Genomic DNA, 5,724 nt, shown 5'->3' on the forward strand with positions numbered 1-5,724 from the left:
AAACACTTCTATTTATACCCAGTGCATTAAATGTTCATTTAATGCAATATGGTAGGGTTAGAGTGTGTGTCAAGCCTTAAGAGGAAGGCTTGTCCTTTGCTACAGTGAATAGTACAAAAAGCAATATTCATTAGCAGACATCCTTACCTAAAGTTGGTGGATAATAAAGTCGACTAGTCGGCTCCATACCGTACCAACTTTCATAAGGGTATGGGTTTTGTCCTTTGTGTGCATAAGGACAAGACAACAACAATCGTGCTAAGCAAGCTTCCTTTGATCGCTGAATGCTGGAATGACCTGAAGGTCTCTTCATCATTCGTTGAAGCTTGAGTAGTCTTCACACATATATAGACATGTTTGTAATCAATGAGTACCACTTCAGATCATGTACTCGCCAGTCTCTAATCTTCAGTTTCAGTCTTCGATGTTTGCTGAAGGTTCTTTGGTGTGAGTGTTKTCTTCTTGAAGTATCGCTGTCTCTGATAGATTTACAATGGAAGCTCTTCAACGATCACTGAACATGCTCAGTGAAGATCGCTGGAACTGAAAAGACAGAAACATAAATACAACGTATAAGTGAACAAGGATTATCATCAAATCACTGAGAGAAAGGATCAACAACAAACCAGAAGCTCTGCATGCACTACGCAGAGGCTCTGCATGGTGCTCCATCTGGAAAAGAAGACTACAGAGTTCARGTGAGCTAACTCTGAAGAATGACTCTTCAGAGTTGTATTATGGAAATAATTCTGAAATAAAACTTCGAAGAATGACTCTTCAGACTTGTACTCTTGAAATAACTCTGAAGTATAAAATAAATCCCTTTAAATCAGAGTTTAGACTTTAAGTCTGAAAAAAAAAGACTTTAGAGTTCAGACTTCAGAGTTCGGGTGAGCTAAGTTTGAAAAAGAAGACTTCAGAATTCGTATTAGCTAACTCTGAAGAATGACTCTTCAGACTTGTACTCTTCAGAATTGTAGAAGACTTCAGAGTTCGGACTTCTAAGTCTGAAAAAAGACTTCAGAGTTCCAACTTCTAAGTCTGAAAAAGAAGACTTCAAAGTTCAGACTCCAAAATTCGGGTGAGCGATGTCTGAAAGAACAAACTTCAGAGTTCGGGTGAGCTAGCTCTAAAGAATGAYTTCAGACTTGTTCTATTGAAATAACTCTAAAGTAAAWYTTTTCAGTAAATTGAATTTAAAATAAAATGAAGYYAACCCTAGAATAAAATTGAATTTATAAATGAAATATATYAGTAAATTGAATTTAAACTTAAAAGTTATAAACTAATAAATTAATATTATAGATAATCATTTATTAGATTTATAGGTTTATTTGAAACTAGAATTTGATCTATCAATACCAATTTAGGGTTCTTTCAATTCAAGTATCACATCTTTAACTTACCATTTAGTGTATGGACCATGGTCTATYGTTGATTTTGTTGATTTTTATTTTCATTTTTWATTTGCATATTTGGTTTAATTTTTTTATTCATGTTTTAAACTTTAAAGATAATAATTAATCAAAATCTCCTAAACCAGTTAGACCAATCCACATTTTTGTGGTCTGGTTTGGGCACTTTAGTAACAACCCAAAATTGGGACGATAAATTCCAAAGATAAACCTGAAATATGATATTTGAATATTAGAATACGATCCTACCCGAAAAGGAAAACTTAAAATATGGAAGTTAATTACATGTGTAATAAATGGGGTTGAGGATAACAACCTCCTAACCTAATTCCTTAATAGAACAAGTGTTGGTCTCGAAGGGTTCTACWAGAGGTATACAGTTTGTCTTGCAAGAGCTACAAGAGAGCTTTTAAGGTTCTTTGAGCAACATACCATTAGGGGTGTGCATCGGGCGGGTCAGACGGGTTCGGGTGGGAAAATCAAAACCTGATCGGATTTCGGATGTAGAAATCAATCCCCAAATTTTGGATTTTGGAATGCTTTGGRTTCGGCTTGGTCGGGTTTAGGGTTGAGGTCGGTCAGGTTCGAGTTTAGTTATAATGCAWAAAATATATATATCTAATCGATTTTGACGATGAAATCAATCGATTTAGAGGATTGATAAATTGATAGTATACTAAGAAATTAGAAAAAAACACGGCTGACTAAGATTTTTAGAATTTTAAAAAGATAATTAGATTAATAAGCATATTTAGATAGTATTTAAAATATATATATATATATATTTTGGGTTTTCGGACGGATCGGGTGGCCAAAAATCAAACCCAACCCGAACCCGAATTTTTCCCAAAAAGTTGGTTTTCGTATTTTCGACCATTTAGGTTTTATATAAATATCTTATTTTTGGTTTGGGTTTAGGTTCGGATTTTGGATAATTCGGGTTTTGCACACCCCTACATACCAAAAAGAGCATTGAGAGAGCGCTTTTTAAGGTCCTTTGAGACTTTTAGACACATTGAGTACGTGTCCCAAGACTCATTCCAAGAAAACTTTGTCATAGTTTCAGGGTTAAAATATTCTCTTCCAATAGTTCTTAGGTCAATTAAAAGATAGTTAAATCATTGGTGAACTTCAAACARCGATTAGTTTTTACCACAAAAAAACATTTCATATTGCCTCACCAAATTTAATTTTTCAGGTCTTTCATACTTCAGTTGTACCTTCATATTGAATATAAAGTGTGTCCTACATGGCAACGACAGTTCTTGCCTTGGTGTCAATGGCCACTTTCTTTCWATCATCATCCGTTCATTGATGATCYTKTTTAGGTACATGTCCTTYAGGTACGACAACAGTTGTAACAGTGGCATGAACAACTTCTCTGGTCACTGAAGGAACATAGGATCCATTACTAATGTAGTAAGGGGTTTCAGGATCTACACCTTCAAGGAAGAGAGTCATACGATTTTTCTAGAGAGCAAAGCTATCTTTGTTAAATCATAGAAATTTCAGAAGAGAGCCATTATCGTGATAGTTGTTGTTTGTGTTAGTCATAACCRTTGTAGAGAATAGCTAGAGAAGAATGTAAATAAAGAAAAACATTGCTTTGATACCACTTGTTGGTCCCAAAAGGTTCTGCAAGAGATATACAGTTCCTAGAAGAGGGGGATGATTAAAACACACAAATTTTACTTTATAAATTCTTTTATTTATTAAAGAAAAATCAATGAGGAATTTGCAGATTGTTGCAGAACTATAAAAGGAAAAGTCCTAATGAAAACAATCATAGAAACACTAAGTTTTCTTGCACAAGGAAAATAACATGAGAGAAGAGAGTTAGAAAATGTAGAAGAAGAAAGTAGTAGGTGTAGCCAAGAAGATGAGAGTTCTCAACTATTTATACTCACTACGTTAAATGCACATGAGAAGGTACAATCCACGTGTTATGAGGAGAGCGAAATGCTTGTTCTTGTTCTTTAGAGGTGGCAGGCTTTTGGTGAATAGTAGCTTCAGGTAGTTGGTAAGCACGTGGGAAACAATAAAGTGATCTGTACACATACCTTTGTCTAGTGGAAACATGGTGTGTCCTTTTGTGCAAGAGAGGATAAGACAAACCAATCTTGATAAGCAAGCTTATGATCCAGTCGTTAGTAGAGATCGCTGAGGATCTCTTCAGGTATAACTGAAGGCTTGATCAAGACTTCACATTTACTTAGATAGGTTGGTCATCACTGAATGCTGCTTCAAATCATATGCAGACTAACTGTTTCTTCAACTCTATCTTTGATATCGTTCAATCTTCATTTATGTGAGCTTTGTCTTTTGGGAATTCAGTTCTATTATAGATTAAGCAAAAGGTTCAACGTTCACTAAACAAACTCAATGATAATAGTTGAAACTAAATGTCTAAGGCAGAAACTAAGTTTTAACACCGAGTAAAGGATCATCATCAAATCATTAAGAGAGTTCGGATCAACAACAAGATTAAGTGTCACCTAAACCACCAAAATATGATATCCACAATGGGCGTCTCAAAATGCTTCTCCAAAGTTATCTAAAAGAGGCTGGTCAAACCACCTAAGCAACCCATCTACTAGAACTTGAGTACTTGCCAACAAGAACAAATGTTAGCCCCAAAAATCCTAGTGAGCTAGAATATAAAATTTGCAGTCATGATAGCAAATATATATCAAATTAATAACCAAGAGGATTTTATATAGTATTTCTCATGAATCCATAAATACTGTCCTTTTTAGAAACAACAACTAAGAACCTTGTCCATTGAGAGTAGCAGGACCACAAAATTATGTCTCTCATCCAATGTCGTTGTGTGATCACCTCTAAATATGATATCCTGGTGCTCAACGACCTGTACCAAGTTTCACTTCAAGAGTAATATGACCTTAGTGTCTATTCACAAGAATAACACCTCAAGGCTCACACACTTAATGCCTACTCTAAGGTAGCACCTCAAGCATATTGGTTCTTAGCTCCTATCCTCCGAGTAGCACCCTAAGACTTAACCCTTTTAGTGCTTACATGAAGAACTTTTCCAAATATAAATATTAATGGGACATCCATTTTGTTCAAAAATTGAAGTAGCATCCCATACATCATGTTAGACCCCATAACTCTTATTGTAAAAGTAACGAAAAATATACAAGTATGGAAGTTCAGAGGACCGATGGAAGAAGAGCTGGAAAAGACCTAAGTGCTTAAGGCAAACCAGAGATGCGATGAATGGTCTATAGGTGTGATGAACAATGAATCTCCATCACTCCTCTGGTTATTAACACTTAGAAGATTCTACAAGAGTTCAACCAGAGACATCCAGGCAAAGAAGATACGTAAAGACTCCTGGTTGAACATACTACCTAGAAGATAGCTGGAGATGACTCATCGACAGCTGGAATCGGTTACACAAGGTAGTTGGAGATAACTCCTATATTCTAGACATATATCTTTTCCATAGAATATCTCATAAATATCTTTTCCCTAGATTGTTATCTCTTAGACTAAATTGCTAGTATAAATAGCTATCATATGTCTTGTAAATAATTACTTTTCTTCTCGTCAAAGTTATTATAGTGAAATTCTTTGAAGCTTCATATTCTCTTGAATATTCTTTAAGCTGTTCTTCACTATTCTTCATTTATACAATAGATTTAGGTTTTTCATAACGTAAATCTTCGTGTTATATTGAGAGATCTGGGATCAACAATTGGTATCAGAGCAAGTTGATTGATTTATCAATCAAAACGATCAATTTGGATATGAGAATTCAAAATCTCTCAATTTTTTCTCCTTTCTTAAATTTTTCTTCTTCTCTTCTAAATCTCTGTTAGACCCCATAATTCATAAGTGTAAAAGTAATGAAGAACAATAAGTGATGAAGAACCAGAAGACCGATGAAGACGTTAAGGCAGAATTGACTAAGTCTGGAGAACAATCAGAGGGTCGATGAATCGACAAGAGATGCGATGGAAAGAGCATCTTCATCACCCCTCTGGTTAACAACACTTAGAGTTTTCTTCAGCAGTTCAACCAGAGGCATACGATGAAGATATGAAGATAAGGTTATTGATCCCAGATCTCTCAATAAAACTAATAATCAAGTTAAGAATAACCAAATTATAGTGTTTTAATGAACAAAATGATGAACACTCAAGAACAATGTATGAACATTCAAAGAACAATCTTGAGTGCCAATAATTTCACTTTATTCAATATTAGTATAAAATGTAAAAACGACATTGATTACAATAGGCCTAATCACCTATTTATACTAGTAGGCTAATTAGAAGATAAC

This window comes from Cynara cardunculus (assembly GCF_001531365.2).
Source record: "Cynara cardunculus var. scolymus isolate 2C chromosome LG 10, CcrdV1, whole genome shotgun sequence".
NCBI lineage: Eukaryota > Viridiplantae > Streptophyta > Magnoliopsida > Asterales > Asteraceae > Cynara > Cynara cardunculus.